Source organism: Periophthalmus magnuspinnatus, chromosome 15 (genome assembly GCF_009829125.3).
Source record: "Periophthalmus magnuspinnatus isolate fPerMag1 chromosome 15, fPerMag1.2.pri, whole genome shotgun sequence".
Classification (NCBI taxonomy): domain Eukaryota; kingdom Metazoa; phylum Chordata; class Actinopteri; order Gobiiformes; family Gobiidae; genus Periophthalmus; species Periophthalmus magnuspinnatus.
The window spans coordinates 11941314-11958348 of record NC_047140.1 but is presented as its reverse complement, the minus strand read 5'-3'; the positions used below and the strand labels follow the sequence as shown (position 1 = coordinate 11958348).

Genomic DNA, 17035 nt, shown 5'->3' with positions numbered 1-17035 from the left:
TTCCAACCTGGTAAGGTTCACAGTTGAGTCTAACCATTGTGTCGAAAAATTTCATCAAAATTAACTTTGGTGAAGTAGCTTACAAGAGGTTCTTGCATGTGGTTTACGTAGTGTAGTGATCATCAAATTTGCCTCACACCCATCAAAGGCAGGTTTCGGCAAGTTTACTTACCTTTCTCTCATGAATAGAGTCCACCTGGCAGCAGCAAGGACATCAAATGCTAAGCCATTGTTCTTCTGCACAAGTAACAGAAACCACTACCATGAGCTGAAAATGATTGTATCATGAAAGCAGGGTTACGGTAGGGCTAGGGTCTGATGTTCAAGGCAAGTCCATCTGGCAAGATAATTGTCTATCATGAAAAAACTGCCAGGGATATTCTAGGGAGATTAGGATTTACAGGCTCAACTGTGAACCTTACCAGGTTGGTAAATTGTAGCATTGGATTGTTCACCTTCTGACACAGAGCTCCAGTAAAGTAAGATCTTCAAACTGTATGCTGTCCTCTGGATCCTATTCAGACATCTTCGTGGCTTCCTTTGTTGAGCTCCAGTAAAGTAAGGTCTTCTTATCAAACTGTATGCTGTCCTCTGGATCCTATTCAGACATCTTCGTGGCTTCCTTTGTTGAGTTATGCTGGCTCAGGTGAGGGAATGTCATAGTAATTCAACACAGCCCCACCTTCTTTTCAGGGTCTCAAACGACTGTGCTAATGGCTCGTCTGGCAATGTGTCCTCAATGTGTAGCCAATTTACATATAAGCCATCAATAAGGTTGTTTCTGCATTGTTCTTCTCAAGAGAAGGAAAACCACCACCATGAGCTGAAAATGATTGCATCATGAAAGCAGCAGCAAATGTAGCCTTTCTGTGTCCTGAAATGAGTGTTCCAAAAGGTAAGATTGTTGGATTAGTCCATCCAACATTGCATCAGTGATAAATCATTTCATGCTTGCGGGTGGTGTCAAAACTAGGGTTATGGTTACGGTGGGGCTAAAGTTACTTGCATGAATTTGCTTCTTTGTAGTTTCTGTAGTGTAGTGGTTATCACGTTCGCCTCACACACGAAAGGGCCCTGGTTTGAAACCAGGCAGAAACACAGGCTGATATGTTGACTCCTTGCTGAATACTTGACAGTAGTGGTAGTTGTCCAGTTTTTGGCAAGTTGACCTACCTTTCATTCCCCCGTCCCCTCCCCCCCACTTGCCCCAATGTATCTTGTACTGTGATTTTATGAAATTATATTTTTGATAATAAAATTAAAAAAAAAAAAAAAAAAAAAGGTCTATCCGAGGCGCGATTATTGCTAGTTGAAAACTTTACCCAATACCCCGCCTGGACGACTTGAAAAATAGTCGGCTATGGCGATTTTTGACAGTCTCTCAGGAGACTGGTATTTATGTATAAAACTATTACATTTGCCCATTTATCAAATGCTGAGCTATAAGCAGTTGTGTCCAACTGAAAGATTTGGTGTATACAATCTTGTCAAAGTACACCAAAAAGCATTTGTGCGCACACCGATAGGAAAGTCAGTCAATGGTTGGTCATGCTACATCTGTAGCTTAGTATATCGTGGCTCGTTGGTCTAGGGGTATGATTCTCGCTTTGGGTGCGAGAGGTCCCGGGTTCAAATCCCGGACGAGCCCAGTGTTTAAGCAGCAAGGTCTGCTTATTGCATATCAACTGCTCTAGGTAGCCAGTTCCATTATCTAGTTTCACATGGGGGCCTTGTCCCAATTCGCCAAACTGGCCATAGAATCACCGTTTGAAGTGTGCATCGCAGGGCAGTTACATCATTTCTGGCACGAAAAGGGCCATCCCATTTCAACCCACCTTACTGAATGCGATTTGTCAATGTATCTGAATCTCACTGTAAATGTTATACGCTGCTGTATTTATAATTGGGTAAATTGTCAATGTTTTTGTGTGTCACTCAGAACAATACTGCAGAAGATGGGCCTGGAGTGGAAGGTCACCCCCCTTCAGGCCAAGAAAAAGTGGGAAAACCTACAAAAGAAATATAAAGTATGTACATGATCTGAACGTGTACTGTTTTAATTTGTACTTATAAAACATTGTGTTAATCTTGTTTTCACAGGTCTTGTATTAATATTTATTCTGTCAAAGGACTGCAAGTATCCAAAAAGCGGGGAAGGTGTGGCAGGGAAGGCGACAGCTGAAACTTGGCCCTGGTTTGTCCTCATGGATGAGGTGTTGGGGCAGAAGGCCTCCATCAACCCCCCTGTCCTCATCGCCTCTATCCCTGAGGACACACCAGGGCCAAGTACTGCCTGGCAGCCACAGCCGCTGGAGGAGGAAGAGGAAGAGGAGGAGGAGGTGGAGCAGCAGCAGCAGCAGCAACAGTAGCGGGAGGAGGATGAGCCACAACAAAGGAGAAGAGGCCAAGGTAGGAAAAGGAAGCGGGAGAGTGAACTAGTCAAATTGTACAGGGAGGATTTAAGGATGCAAAAGGAACATTATGAGAGGGATGCAGAGGAGAGGAAGGAGCGTTTTGAGAAGTTATTTGGGTTGTTAGAAAAAAATAATAGATAAAGATTAAAGTTTGAGTTTGAAACATTCATGAGTTTTTATTTACAAATATTTACATTCATCTTACCTGTCCTAAAGGAAAATAAAGTACAATTTACAATTTATTAACATAATAAGTTTAAAGACTAAAGTAAAGTGCAAATGAATAAACCTGAGTGTGCCAGTGCCAGGTTTTAATCATGAAGACACACTTCCAGGGACCTTGGCAGTGCTAATCAACCTTCTCTACCTGGATCGACTTGAGAGTGCTGAGATTGAGGTCTTCATCATCTGGCTGGTATGTGTAGCTCTCACATCGGGTGCTGCTCCACTGTCCACCGCATCATTCATGGGCTGGGTTTGCAGGGCTGGCTGGGGCCATAGATGACTGGCATGTCACTTAAAAGGAATCGGAAAGAATATTGATAGTACTGCTCATGTTACATCCCATCTATTTACAGTTACAGTGTTTACAGGTAATCACAGGTAATTACAGGTACCCTGAAACACTTCCAATAACAATTTCAAACTTGGTATTATGTAAATACCTAGATATAATCATCGTCCATGGGAACCTCCTCCAGGGCAGGGACCTCAAACAGACAGCTGGTCCCGCCACTGTGCTCCAGCGACGGCCTCCACTTCATTGCTCATCTTCCACTACATTCTCTTGTGGCTCGTCCTCCAGGGCCACAGTGTCTCCTGCCCCAAGGCAGATGTTGTGGAGGATGGCACAGGCAATGATGACCTATGACAAAAAAATATGATTTCGTCTTTCATAATCACATATTTCATTACCTGGTAGGCGCTCCCTTTCTCGTTGCTACCCCTTTTGCCCACACGTATTTAATGCAGAAGATGCTGACCTCCTAATTCTATGTTAGTAGATTTTTACTCTCACACAAACACACAATCTGGGGAGAGCAGAGTGGCGCAGCGGAAGCGTGCTGGGCCCATAACCCAGAGGTCGATGGATCGAAACCATCCTCTGCTAAAGTTGTCTCCTTGGATATTGGACAGCTGCTATTCATTATAGAAAGGAAACCCATTTTGAAAGATAAAATTATATTCCAAATCTAAATTCACTGTGGACCTTGACTGTTTAACATAACATTCCCTTTATTTTATTAGACCTTTGTGTAAAGGTGTGAAAGATCTCTCCACCATCTATAACTCCATCCTCAGACACAGAACAATGAGAACAATAGCAGAGCAGCAATCGGACCAGAACTGAAGAAGCGGCTCTGACAAGCAGCGAAACATCTTCACTCTTACAACGCTTTTTTCAGTTGATAGATTTAAACTTCACCTTTTGCTTTTTCCTAAACTTCAGACCAATTTGTCCAGGCAGTTCTCCACGCAGAATACAGAGCTTTTGCTCACATAATGTTAGAATGACTTGAATGAGGACTTGTATCCTGGACCCTCACAATAGAAGTCTGGTGTTTCTCCAACTGCCTCTCTTGTACCTTGGCTGTGCAGTATAACAAAGTTCTCTTTCAAGCTTTATCAAACATAGTTGCCAAAGGCTTTTCAAGGGCCTACTGAGATTTGAACTCATGACAGTAGAGACAGTGCTTTCCCTATCTTTCCTTTTTCTCACATAATGAACAATCTGCCTGAACAGGGACTTGAACCCTGGACCCTCAGATTAAAAGTCTGATGCTCTACCAACTGAGCTACCCAGGCCCTCAACATTGGAAATTTAATGAAGGATGGATCAAAAATACACAAGCTTTTTAGGCTAAATGGTTGGATAGAATCTCGTACCAAAGTCATGCCTGACACCCATCTGACTATAGTCCTGCTCTTCCACAGTGCAGTGAGGTTTGGGAATAAAGCAGGAAAGCAGCAGGAAAAGGCAGACATTGTGTAGGACATACAAGCGCATTTAATGGTTTCATAGTGTAGCGGTCATCACGTCTGCTTTACACGCAGAAGGTCCTGGGTTCAATCCCCAGTGAAACCTTTTTCAAGCGTACGCCAATGGCATTTCAAGGTCCCACTGAGATTTGAACTGAGATCGCTGGACTCAAAGTCCAGAGTGCTAACCTTTTTTTTTTTTTTTGTCTTTTATTATCAAAAATATCATTTACAAGGTAAAAGCACAGTGAACGTACAAGAGCACATTGGGTTTTGTGGGGGGAACCTGGGGAGGGAAGAACACATGGGGGGAATGGGGGAAACATACAGGAAATAATAAATAAGTATATGTGTATGTACATCACAGGTCAGGTAACATTCGGGTGTGTGTGTGGGGGGGGGGGACTTGTGGACCTAGTCACCAAAAAGAACACCTTAAGACTGAAATTGGTCCGCAGGTTCCTGGACCCCCTCTGTCACGCCCCCTGGAAACCCTTCTTCGGCCACGCCATGGGCCTGGAGGGCAGCTAGGGAGTATACAAGCTCTGCCAGATGCTGCTGCCTTCGATGCTGAATGGCCTGCCCCCATTGCGATGAATCCTCCGAGACTTTAGAACACCTACTCCTCGAATGTGGTGCCGCCCGCCGCTTCTGGGTCCGGGTCCAGGACCTCCTCACTCGGAGGCTGAACTGGAGTCTCCCACCGCCGGCGACCCTTGGAGGGAACAACCAGGTCTGCTGGTCTCTCCTGTTAGGGGCCAGAAGGGGGTGCCCTGGGGCCGACCATCGCCCCGTCGCCGCTGCCGACCGTCAGCTCGTCGCCGGAACCCACTACAGCCCAGCTGCTGCCGCCTCAGCTGCCCCGGCAGACCATCGCATGGACCATCGAGCGGAGAGCCAGGTGTTCCCCCATCACACTCCGGAACACCCGCCGGACCAGCGCACCCCAGATCACTGCAACCGAGGCCACCGCACCCCAGATCACCGCACCCCAGACCACCTCATCCCAGACCAGCGCACCCCAGACCACCGCACCCCAGATCACCGCACCCCAGATCTCCGTACCCCAGATCACCGCACCCCGGACCACCGCACCCCAGATCACCGCACCCCAAATCACAGTACCCCAGATCACCGCACCCCAGATCACCGCACCCCAGAACATCGTCACCATCACCATCCGCCCGACCGTCCACCTGATCACTCGCTCAGACCCAATCTCCCCCTCATCAGACTCCTAATGTCCATAGCCCGGTACACCATCTATCACGTCAGGAACATCCACCTTCATCGACAGCGCACCGCCCCCCTTTGGACTCTTTTCACCACCCACCTCACCACTCACCTCAGACACCTTCACATGGCTGTTCCCCATTGCTTCAACAGGACTCTGCTTCCCCGCAACACCCTCATCACCATTAATCCCGAAGGACAGCTAGACCTCCACTTTTGACCCCCCTCAGAACAATGGACACAATACACTAATCCAGACGTTTAATTGTTATTCATTCATCAATCTCTTTGTTCACCACGTCCTCGTCTGCCCCATTCCCTTATGTCTCTTACCAAATGTGCTCTTCCCTTCCCCACGTCCCCCCCCCCACATAACCCAATGTGTTCTTGTACGTGTACTGTGCTTTTATTTTGTAAAATGTTATTTTTGATAATAAAAGACAAAAAAAACAAAAAAAACAGAGCGTGATGAATCGAAACCTTCCCCTGCTAATCTTGGCTCTTCAGATGTTGCACAAGAGGTAATTATTATAGAAAGGAGTCTCATCTGGAGTGTCTTTCATCAGAGTGGCAAAGCGTAAGCGCAACAGAAGTGTGCTGGCATGTAACAAAGTAAAGGAAAATAAAGGAAGGTACTTTAGGTTTAGACTGTACATTTGCTGAAACATATATACCTTGAATGTGGTCCCAGTGGCCTAATGGATAAGGCATTGGCCTCCTAAGCCAAGAATTGTGGGTTCGAGTCCCATCTGGGATGAGTTGGAATGTTTTTTTTTACAGTTGGATTGGTGTAGCTGTAACCTTACTCTGACGTGAGGCCAAGAAAAATGCCTATGGTCCAAGCATCAGCACTTGTTCCTTTTTAAGATGACTGGACTTTTAAACATCCCTTATTGTCATTTATTTTGCTAGGTCAAATAATTGAACATCCAAGAAAAAGCTCCGTAGAGAAAGGATGTTTTTGTTTTTTTTTGTTCCACTGCCACAGCGGAAGCATGCTGCACCCATAACCTAGAGATTGATGGATCGAAATCGTCCTCTGCTAACATTGGCTCCTCAGATGTTGGACAGGAGTTCTTAATTATAGAAAGGGAGAAAAAAGCTAAAGTCGAATTAGGTTAAAGAAGAGTTCTTTAAGTTCTTTAACCAATTTGAAAGAAAAAAGTATATCCCAAATCTGTGGATAATGGATCAGCAATAAGCAAATAGTAATATTGCATACAAAAGGCTAAAAAGAGACTAAACTCAGCATGGACCTTAGCTGTTTTACATGCCCATGATTTAAACAGACCTTTGTGTAAATATGTCAAAGCCTGTTGTCTGCGCTCCTGTGGCTTCGACTCCCATCTGGAATGACTTTCAGCGGAAGCACAGCGGAAGTGTGCGGGTATGCAACCCAGAGGTTGATGGGTCAAAACAATCTTCAGCTAAATTGGCCTCTTCAGATGTGGGACTGGAGATGTTTCTTATATGTGGTAAGACGGCTGATGAGGCCTGTGCTACAGGTGTGCTTACCTGGTAGGCGCTCCTTTTCTCTTTGCTACCCCTTTTGCCCACATGTATTTAATGCAGAAGACGCTGATCTCCTAATTCTATGTTAGTAGATTTTTACTCCCACACAAACACAAAATCTCAGGAGAGCAGAGTGGCGCAGCGGAAGCGTGCTGGGCCCATAACCCAGAGGTCGATGGATCGAAACCATCCTCTGCTAAAGTTGTCTCCTTGGACAGCTGGCTTTCATTATAGAAAGGAAACCCATTTTGAAAGATAAAATTATATTCCAAATCTAAATTCACCATGGACCTTGACCGTTTAACATAACATTCCCTTTATTTTATTAGACCTTTGTGTAAAGGTGTGAAAGATCTCTGAAAGAGACACATGCATTATTATTATTATTTGTTACTGTTTTTTCATCCTCGAGAGCATCAAGGAGCCTGTCCAGCCTCTTTTGGTACTTCTCCTCGGGGAGTACAGAGTTATTGAGGACCCACAAATGCCCGTTTCACCCTTTCCCCATGAGGGAGAAGCTAACAGAGAGCGGTGAGTGATCGCTGACGCCTGTCCATGTGTACTCCGCCCTGTCCAGATTCCTGAGCAGGCACCCAGAGGAGAAGCACATGTCTAGCCTGGACTGTTTCAGTACACCCTGAACGACCTGCCTTCTCGAGAAGGCCCTGGCCCTTGGGTGTAGCACGCGCCATATTTCAGTCAAGTTGAGGGTGTGGGTGAGTTGTATCAATAGTGATCGGCTGGGATCATTTTGAAAAAAGTTATTGCATGATATGTCAAATTTGGTTAAAGCTGTGTTGAAATCTCCTATGATTATGGTTTTATTTGTGCCGTATAAAAATAGGTTGGTAAAAAAGGTCTTTCTGTCTGGTATGTTGTTAGGTGTGTGCGCATGTTTCCACAAGCCTCCTTGCCGTGTAGTTGGCAGTAGTGGTTGATAAGATTGCGTCACACCCATCAAATGTTTTAGGCAAGTTCACCTACCTTTCTGTCATGAATAGTGTCCACCTGGCAGCAGCAATGATTAGATCAATGCTAATCTTTTGTTCTTCTTCACAAGCAACAGAAAACCACTACCATGAGCTGTGGAACCATGATTTCCAAGCTCTAGAATCATTTCCAGTCCTTCCCAGCCGTACCAGTCCTCGTTAGTATAGTGGCCAGTATCTCCGCCTGTCACGCGGAAGACCGGGGTTCGATTCCCCGACGAGGAGTGCAACTGCCCTTTTCCAACCTGGTAAGGTTCACAGTTGAGTCTAACCATTGTGTCGAAAAATTTCATCAAAATTAACTTTGGTGAAGTAGCTTACAAGAGGTTCTTGCATGTGGTTTACGTAGTGTAGTGATCATCAAATTTGCCTCACACCCATCAAAGGCAGGTTTCGGCAAGTTTACTTACCTTTCTCTCATGAATAGAGTCCACCTGGCAGCAGCAAGGACATCAAATGCTAAGCCATTGTTCTTCTGCACAAGTAACAGAAACCACTACCATGAGCTGAAAATGATTGTGTCATGAAAGCAGGGTTACGGTAGGGCTAGGGTCTGATGTTCAAGGCAAGTCCATCTGGCAAGATAATTGTCTATCATGAAAAAACTGCCAGGGATATTCTAGGGAGATTAGGATTTACAGGCTCAACTGTGAACCTTACCAGGTTGGTAAATTGTAGCATTGGATTGTTCACCTTCTGACACAGAGCTCCAGTAAAGTAAGATCTTCAAACTGTATGCTGTCCTCTGGATCCTATTCAGACATCTTCGTGGCTTCCTTTGTTGAGCTCCAGTAAAGTAAGGTCTTCTTATCAAACTGTATGCTGTCCTCTGGATCCTATTCAGACATCTTCGTGGCTTCCTTTGTTGAGTTATGCTGGCTCAGGTGAGGGAATGTCATAGTAATTCAACACAGCCCCACCTTCTTTTCAGGGTCTCAAACGACTGTGCTAATGGCTCGTCTGGCAATGTGTCCTCAATGTGTAGCCAATTTACATATAAGCCATCAATAAGGTTGTTTCTGCATTGTTCTTCTCAAGAGAAGGAAAACCACCACCATGAGCTGAAAATGATTGCATCATGAAAGCAGCAGCAAATGTAGCCTTTCTGTGTCCTGAAATGAGTGTTCCAAAAGGTAAGATTGTTGGATTAGTCCATCCAACATTGCATCAGTGATAAATCATTTCATGCTTGCGGGTGGTGTCAAAACTAGGGTTATGGTTACGGTGGGGCTAAAGTTACTTGCATGAATTTGCTTCTTTGTAGTTTCTGTAGTGTAGTGGTTATCACGTTCGCCTCACACACGAAAGGGCCCTGGTTTGAAACCAGGCAGAAACACAGGCTGATATGTTGACTCCTTGCTGAATACTTGACAGTAGTGGTAGTTGTCCAGTTTTTGGCAAGTTGACCTACCTTTCATTCCCCCGTCCCCTCCCCCCCACTTGCCCCAATGTATCTTGTACTGTGATTTTATGAAATTATATTTTTGATAATAAAATTAAAAAAAAAAAAAAAAAAAAGGTCTATCCGAGGCGCGATTATTGCTAGTTGAAAACTTTACCCAATACCCCGCCTGGACGACTTGAAAAATAGTCGGCTATGGCGATTTTTGACAGTCTCTCAGGAGACTGGTATTTATGTATAAAACTATTACATTTGCCCATTTATCAAATGCTGAGCTATAAGCAGTTGTGTCCAACTGAAAGATTTGGTGTATACAATCTTGTCAAAGTACACCAAAAAGCATTTGTGCGCACACCGATAGGAAAGTCAGTCAATGGTTGGTCATGCTACATCTGTAGCTTAGTATATCGTGGCTCGTTGGTCTAGGGGTATGATTCTCGCTTTGGGTGCGAGAGGTCCCGGGTTCAAATCCCGGACGAGCCCAGTGTTTAAGCAGCAAGGTCTGCTTATTGCATATCAACTGCTCCAGGTAGCCAGTTCCATTATCTAGTTTCACATGGGGGCCTTGTCCCAATTCGCCAAACTGGCCATAGAATCACCGTTTGAAGTGTGCATCGCAGGGCAGTTACATCATTTCTGGCACGAAAAGGGCCATCCCATTTCAACCCACCTTACTGAATGCGATTTGTCAATGTATCTGAATCTCACTGTAAATGTTATACGCTGCTGTATTTATAATTGGGTAAATTGTCAATGTTTTTGTGTGTCACTCAGAACAATACTGCAGAAGATGGGCCTGGAGTGGAAGGTCACCCCCCTTCAGGCCAAGAAAAAGTGGGAAAACCTACAAAAGAAATATAAAGTATGTACATGATCTGAACGTGTACTGTTTTAATTTGTACTTATAAAACATTGTGTTAATCTTGTTTTCACAGGTCTTGTATTAATATTTATTCTGTCAAAGGACTGCAAGTATCCAAAAAGCGGGGAAGGTGTGGCAGGGAAGGCGACAGCTGAAACTTGGCCCTGGTTTGTCCTCATGGATGAGGTGTTGGGGCAGAAGGCCTCCATCAACCCCCCTGTCCTCATCGCCTCTATCCCTGAGGACACACCAGGGCCAAGTACTGCCTGGCAGCCACAGCCGCTGGAGGAGGAAGAGGAAGAGGAGGAGGAGGTGGAGCAGCAGCAGCAGCAGCAACAGTAGCGGGAGGAGGATGAGCCACAACAAAGGAGAAGAGGCCAAGGTAGGAAAAGGAAGCGGGAGAGTGAACTAGTCAAATTGTACAGGGAGGATTTAAGGATGCAAAAGGAACATTATGAGAGGGATGCAGAGGAGAGGAAGGAGCGTTTTGAGAAGTTATTTGGGTTGTTAGAAAAAAAATAATAGATAAAGATTAAAGTTTGAGTTTGAAACATTCATGAGTTTTTATTTACAAATATTTACATTCATCTTACCTGTCCTAAAGGAAAATAAAGTACAATTTACAATTTATTAACATAATAAGTTTAAAGACTAAAGTAAAGTGCAAATGAATAAACCTGAGTGTGCCAGTGCCAGGTTTTAATCATGAAGACACACTTCCAGGGACCTTGGCAGTGCTAATCAACCTTCTCTACCTGGATCGACTTGAGAGTGCTGAGATTGAGGTCTTCATCATCTGGCTGGTATGTGTAGCTCTCACATCGGGTGCTGCTCCACTGTCCACCGCATCATTCATGGGCTGGGTTTGCAGGGCTGGCTGGGGCCATAGATGACTGGCATGTCACTTAAAAGGAATCGGAAAGAATATTGATAGTACTGCTCATGTTACATCCCATCTATTTACAGTTACAGTGTTTACAGGTAATCACAGGTAATTACAGGTACCCTGAAACACTTCCAATAACAATTTCAAACTTGGTATTATGTAAATACCTAGATATAATCATCGTCCATGGGAACCTCCTCCAGGGCAGGGACCTCAAACAGACAGCTGGTCCCGCCACTGTGCTCCAGCGACGGCCTCCACTTCATTGCTCATCTTCCACTACATTCTCTTGTGGCTCGTCCTCCAGGGCCACAGTGTCTCCTGCCCCAAGGCAGATGTTGTGGAGGATGGCACAGGCAATGATGACCTATGACAAAAAAATATGATTTCGTCTTTCATAATCACATATTTCATTACCTGGTAGGCGCTCCCTTTCTCGTTGCTACCCCTTTTGCCCACACGTATTTAATGCAGAAGATGCTGACCTCCTAATTCTATGTTAGTAGATTTTTACTCTCACACAAACACACAATCTGGGGAGAGCAGAGTGGCGCAGCGGAAGCGTGCTGGGCCCATAACCCAGAGGTCGATGGATCGAAACCATCCTCTGCTAAAGTTGTCTCCTTGGATATTGGACAGCTGCTATTCATTATAGAAAGGAAACCCATTTTGAAAGATAAAATTATATTCCAAATCTAAATTCACTGTGGACCTTGACTGTTTAACATAACATTCCCTTTATTTTATTAGACCTTTGTGTAAAGGTGTGAAAGATCTCTCCACCATCTATAACTCCATCCTCAGACACAGAACAATGAGAACAATAGCAGAGCAGCAATCGGACCAGAACTGAAGAAGCGGCTCTGACAAGCAGCGAAACATCTTCACTCTTACAACGCTTTTTTCAGTTGATAGATTTAAACTTCACCTTTTGCTTTTTCCTAAACTTCAGACCAATTTGTCCAGGCAGTTCTCCACGCAGAATACAGAGCTTTTGCTCACATAATGTTAGAATGACTTGAATGAGGACTTGTATCCTGGACCCTCACAATAGAAGTCTGGTGTTTCTCCAACTGCCTCTCTTGTACCTTGGCTGTGCAGTATAACAAAGTTCTCTTTCAAGCTTTATCAAACATAGTTGCCAAAGGCTTTTCAAGGGCCTACTGAGATTTGAACTCATGACAGTAGAGACAGTGCTTTCCCTATCTTTCCTTTTTCTCACATAATGAACAATCTGCCTGAACAGGGACTTGAACCCTGGACCCTCAGATTAAAAGTCTGATGCTCTACCAACTGAGCTACCCAGGCCCTCAACATTGGAAATTTAATGAAGGATGGATCAAAAATACACAAGCTTTTTAGGCTAAATGGTTGGATAGAATCTCGTACCAAAGTCATGCCTGACACCCATCTGACTATAGTCCTGCTCTTCCACAGTGCAGTGAGGTTTGGGAATAAAGCAGGAAAGCAGCAGGAAAAGGCAGACATTGTGTAGGACATACAAGCGCATTTAATGGTTTCATAGTGTAGCGGTCATCACGTCTGCTTTACACGCAGAAGGTCCTGGGTTCAATCCCCAGTGAAACCTTTTTCAAGCGTACGCCAATGGCATTTCAAGGTCCCACTGAGATTTGAACTGAGATCGCTGGACTCAAAGTCCAGAGTGCTAACCTTTTTTTTTTTTTTTTTGTTTTATTATCAAAAATATCATTTACAAGGTAAAAGCACAGTGAACGTACAAGAGCACATTGGGTTTTGTGGGGGGAACCTGGGGAGGGAAGAACACATGGGGGGAATGGGGGAAACATACAGGAAATAATAAATAAGTATATGTGTATGTACATCACAGGACAGGTAACATTCGGGTGTGTGTGTGTGGGGGGGGGGACTTGTGGACCTAGTCACCAAAAAGAACACCTTAAGACTGAAATTGGTCCGCAGGTTCCTGGACCCCCTCTGTCACGCCCCCTGGAAACCCTTCTTCGGCCACGCCATGGGCCTGGAGGGCAGCTAGGGAGTATACAAGCTCTGCCAGATGCTGCTGCCTTCGATGCTGAATGGCCTGCCCCCATTGCGATGAATCCTCCGAGACTTTAGAACACCTACTCCTCGAATGTGGTGCCGCCCGCCGCTTCTGGGTCCGGGTCCAGGACCTCCTCACTCGGAGGCTGAACTGGAGTCTCCCACCGCCGGCGACCCTTGGAGGGAACAACCAGGTCTGCTGGTCTCTCCTGTTAGGGGCCAGAAGGGGGTGCCCTGGGGCCGACCATCGCCCCGTCGCCGCTGCCGACCGTCAGCTCGTCGCCGGAACCCACTACAGCCCAGCTGCTGCCGCCTCAGCTGCCCCGGCAGACCATCGCATGGACCATCGAGCGGAGAGCCAGGTGTTCCCCCATCACACTCCGGAACACCCGCCGGACCAGCGCACCCCAGATCACTGCAACCGAGGCCACCGCACCCCAGATCACCGCACCCCAGACCACCTCATCCCAGACCAGCGCACCCCAGACCACCGCACCCCAGATCACCGCACCCCAGATCTCCGTACCCCAGATCACCGCACCCCGGACCACCGCACCCCAGATCACCGCACCCCAAATCACAGTACCCCAGATCACCGCACCCCAGATCACCGCACCCCAGAACATCGTCACCATCACCATCCGCCCGACCGTCCACCTGATCACTCGCTCAGACCCAATCTCCCCCTCATCAGACTCCTAATGTCCATAGCCCGGTACACCATCTATCACGTCAGGAACATCCACCTTCATCGACAGCGCACCGCCCCCCTTTGGACTCTTTTCACCACCCACCTCACCACTCACCTCAGACACCTTCACATGGCTGTTCCCCATTGCTTCAACAGGACTCTGCTTCCCCGCAACACCCTCATCACCATTAATCCCGAAGGACAGCTAGACCTCCACTTTTGACCCCCCTCAGAACAATGGACACAATACACTAATCCAGACGTTTAATTGTTATTCATTCATCAATCTCTTTGTTCACCACGTCCTCGTCTGCCCCATTCCCTTATGTCTCTTACCAAATGTGCTCTTCCCTTCCCCACGTCCCCCCCCCACATAACCCAATGTGTTCTTGTACGTGTACTGTGCTTTTATTTTGTAAAATGTTATTTTTGATAATAAAAGACAAAAAAAACAAAAAAAACAGAGCGTGATGAATCGAAACCTTCCCCTGCTAATCTTGGCTCTTCAGATGTTGCACAAGAGGTAATTATTATAGAAAGGAGTCTCATCTGGAGTGTCTTTCATCAGAGTGGCAAAGCGTAAGCGCAACAGAAGTGTGCTGGCATGTAACAAAGTAAAGGAAAATAAAGGAAGGTACTTTAGGTTTAGACTGTACATTTGCTGAAACATATATACCTTGAATGTGGTCCCAGTGGCCTAATGGATAAGGCATTGGCCTCCTAAGCCAAGAATTGTGGGTTCGAGTCCCATCTGGGATGAGTTGGAATGTTTTTTTTTTACAGTTGGATTGGTGTAGCTGTAACCTTACTCTGACGTGAGGCCAAGAAAAATGCCTATGGTCCAAGCATCAGCACTTGTTCCTTTTTAAGATGACTGGACTTTTAAACATCCCTTATTGTCATTTATTTTGCTAGGTCAAATAATTGAACATCCAAGAAAAAGCTCCGTAGAGAAAGGATGTTTTTGGTTTTTTTTGTTCCACTGCCACAGCAGAAGCATGCTGCACCCATAACCTAGAGATTGATGGATCGAAATCGTCCTCTGCTAACATTGGCTCCTCAGATGTTGGACAGGAGTTCTTAATTATAGAAAGGGAGAAAAAAGCTAAAGTCGAATTAGGTTAAAGAAGAGTTCTTTAAGTTCTTTAACCAATTTGAAAGAAAAAAGTATATCCCAAATCTGTGGATAATGGATCAGCAATAAGCAAATAGTAATATTGCATACAAAAGGCTAAAAAGAGACTAAACTCAGCATGGACCTTAGCTGTTTTACATGCCCATGATTTAAACAGACCTTTGTGTAAATATGTCAAAGCCTGTTGTCTGCGCTCCTGTGGCTTCGACTCCCATCTGGAATGACTTTCAGCGGAAGCACAGCGGAAGTGTGCGGGTATGCAACCCAGAGGTTGATGGGTCAAAACAATCTTCAGCTAAATTGGCCTCTTCAGATGTGGGACTGGAGATGTTTCTTATATGTGGTAAGACGGCTGATGAGGCCTGTGCTACAGGTGTGCTTACCTGGTAGGCGCTCCTTTTCTCTTTGCTACCCCTTTTGCCCACATGTATTTAATGCAGAAGACGCTGATCTCCTAATTCTATGTTAGTAGATTTTTACTCCCACACAAACACAAAATCTCAGGAGAGCAGAGTGGCGCAGCGGAAGCGTGCTGGGCCCATAACCCAGAGGTCGATGGATCGAAACCATCCTCTGCTAAAGTTGTCTCCTTGGACAGCTGGCTTTCATTATAGAAAGGAAACCCATTTTGAAAGATAAAATTATATTCCAAATCTAAATTCACCATGGACCTTGACCGTTTAACATAACATTCCCTTTATTTTATTAGACCTTTGTGTAAAGGTGTGAAAGATCTCTGAAAGAGACACATGCATTATTATTATTATTTGTTACTGTTTTTTCATCCTCGAGAGCATCAAGGAGCCTGTCCAGCCTCTTTTGGTACTTCTCCTCGGGGAGTACAGAGTTATTGAGGACCCACAAATGCCCGTTTCACCCTTTCCCCATGAGGGAGAAGCTAACAGAGAGCGGTGAGTGATCGCTGACGCCTGTCCATGTGTACTCCGCCCTGTCCAGATTCCTGAGCAGGCACCCAGAGGAGAAGCACATGTCTAGCCTGGACTGTTTCAGTACACCCTGAACGACCTGCCTTCTCGAGAAGGCCCTGGCCCTTGGGTGTAGCACGCGCCATATTTCAGTCAAGTTGAGGGTGTGGGTGAGTTGTATCAATAGTGATCGGCTGGGATCATTTTGAAAAAAGTTATTGCATGATATGTCAAATTTGGTTAAAGCTGTGTTGAAATCTCCTATGATTATGGTTTTATTTGTGCCGTATAAAAATAGGTTGGTAAAAAAGGTCTTTCTGTCTGGTATGTTGTTAGGTGTGTGCGCATGTTTCCACAAGCCTCCTTGCCGTGTAGTTGGCAGTAGTGGTTGATAAGATTGCGTCACACCCATCAAATGTTTTAGGCAAGTTCACCTACCTTTCTGTCATGAATAGTGTCCACCTGGCAGCAGCAATGATTAGATCAATGCTAATCTTTTGTTCTTCTTCACAAGCAACAGAAAACCACTACCATGAGCTGTGGAACCATGATTTCCAAGCTCTAGAATCATTTCCAGTCCTTCCCAGCCGTACCAGTCCTCGTTAGTATAGTGGCCAGTATCTCCGCCTGTCACGCGGAAGACCGGGGTTCGATTCCCCGACGAGGAGTGCAACTGCCCTTTTCCAACCTGGTAAGGTTCACAGTTGAGTCTAACCATTGTGTCGAAAAATTTCATCAAAATTAACTTTGGTGAAGTAGCTTACAAGAGGTTCTTGCATGTGGTTTACGTAGTGTAGTGATCATCAAATTTGCCTCACACCCATCAAAGGCAGGTTTCGGCAAGTTTACTTACCTTTCTCTCATGAATAGAGTCCACCTGGCAGCAGCAAGGACATCAAATGCTAAGCCATTGTTCTTCTGCACAAGTAACAGAAACCACTACCATGAGCTGAAAATGATTGTATCATGAAAGCAGGGTTACG

General features: G+C 45.4%; 16 non-coding genes and 2 pseudogenes across 16 annotated transcripts; 16 read left to right on the top strand and 2 right to left on the bottom strand.

The window, feature by feature from the left end:
- Window positions 1-1025: 1025 nt before the first annotated feature.
- Window positions 1026-1098, top strand: trnav-cac (transfer RNA valine (anticodon CAC)). Its single transcript has one exon. It is a non-coding gene; the product is annotated as a tRNA-Val (tRNA).
- Window positions 1099-1226: 128 nt separating this feature from the next.
- Window positions 1227-1389, top strand: LOC117383079 (U4 spliceosomal RNA; annotated as a pseudogene).
- Window positions 1390-1576: 187 nt separating this feature from the next.
- trnap-ugg (transfer RNA proline (anticodon UGG)) lies at window positions 1577-1648 on the top strand. Its single transcript has one exon. It is a non-coding gene; the product is annotated as a tRNA-Pro (tRNA).
- Window positions 1649-3453: 1805 nt separating this feature from the next.
- Window positions 3454-3525, top strand: trnam-cau (transfer RNA methionine (anticodon CAU)). Its single transcript has one exon. It is a non-coding gene; the product is annotated as a tRNA-Met (tRNA).
- Window positions 3526-4147: 622 nt separating this feature from the next.
- trnak-uuu (transfer RNA lysine (anticodon UUU)) lies at window positions 4148-4220 on the bottom strand. Its single transcript has one exon. It is a non-coding gene; the product is annotated as a tRNA-Lys (tRNA).
- A 207-nt stretch (window positions 4221-4427) lies between these two features.
- trnav-uac (transfer RNA valine (anticodon UAC)) lies at window positions 4428-4500 on the top strand. Its single transcript has one exon. It is a non-coding gene; the product is annotated as a tRNA-Val (tRNA).
- Window positions 4501-6311: 1811 nt separating this feature from the next.
- On the top strand, window positions 6312-6384 carry trnar-ccu (transfer RNA arginine (anticodon CCU)). Its single transcript has one exon. It is a non-coding gene; the product is annotated as a tRNA-Arg (tRNA).
- Window positions 6385-7266: 882 nt separating this feature from the next.
- Window positions 7267-7338, top strand: trnam-cau (transfer RNA methionine (anticodon CAU)). Its single transcript has one exon. It is a non-coding gene; the product is annotated as a tRNA-Met (tRNA).
- Window positions 7339-8281: 943 nt separating this feature from the next.
- Window positions 8282-8353, top strand: trnad-guc (transfer RNA aspartic acid (anticodon GUC)). Its single transcript has one exon. It is a non-coding gene; the product is annotated as a tRNA-Asp (tRNA).
- Window positions 8354-9391: 1038 nt separating this feature from the next.
- trnav-cac (transfer RNA valine (anticodon CAC)) lies at window positions 9392-9464 on the top strand. The gene has a single exon. It is a non-coding gene; the product is annotated as a tRNA-Val (tRNA).
- A 128-nt stretch (window positions 9465-9592) lies between these two features.
- LOC117383078 (U4 spliceosomal RNA) lies at window positions 9593-9754 on the top strand (annotated as a pseudogene).
- A 187-nt stretch (window positions 9755-9941) lies between these two features.
- trnap-ugg (transfer RNA proline (anticodon UGG)) lies at window positions 9942-10013 on the top strand. Its single transcript has one exon. It is a non-coding gene; the product is annotated as a tRNA-Pro (tRNA).
- A 1806-nt stretch (window positions 10014-11819) lies between these two features.
- Window positions 11820-11891, top strand: trnam-cau (transfer RNA methionine (anticodon CAU)). Its single transcript has one exon. It is a non-coding gene; the product is annotated as a tRNA-Met (tRNA).
- Window positions 11892-12513: 622 nt separating this feature from the next.
- trnak-uuu (transfer RNA lysine (anticodon UUU)) lies at window positions 12514-12586 on the bottom strand. Its single transcript has one exon. It is a non-coding gene; the product is annotated as a tRNA-Lys (tRNA).
- A 207-nt stretch (window positions 12587-12793) lies between these two features.
- trnav-uac (transfer RNA valine (anticodon UAC)) lies at window positions 12794-12866 on the top strand. Its single transcript has one exon. It is a non-coding gene; the product is annotated as a tRNA-Val (tRNA).
- A 1811-nt stretch (window positions 12867-14677) lies between these two features.
- On the top strand, window positions 14678-14750 carry trnar-ccu (transfer RNA arginine (anticodon CCU)). The gene has a single exon. It is a non-coding gene; the product is annotated as a tRNA-Arg (tRNA).
- Window positions 14751-15633: 883 nt separating this feature from the next.
- On the top strand, window positions 15634-15705 carry trnam-cau (transfer RNA methionine (anticodon CAU)). The gene has a single exon. It is a non-coding gene; the product is annotated as a tRNA-Met (tRNA).
- A 943-nt stretch (window positions 15706-16648) lies between these two features.
- On the top strand, window positions 16649-16720 carry trnad-guc (transfer RNA aspartic acid (anticodon GUC)). The gene has a single exon. It is a non-coding gene; the product is annotated as a tRNA-Asp (tRNA).
- The last annotated feature ends 315 nt before the right edge of the window (window positions 16721-17035 follow it).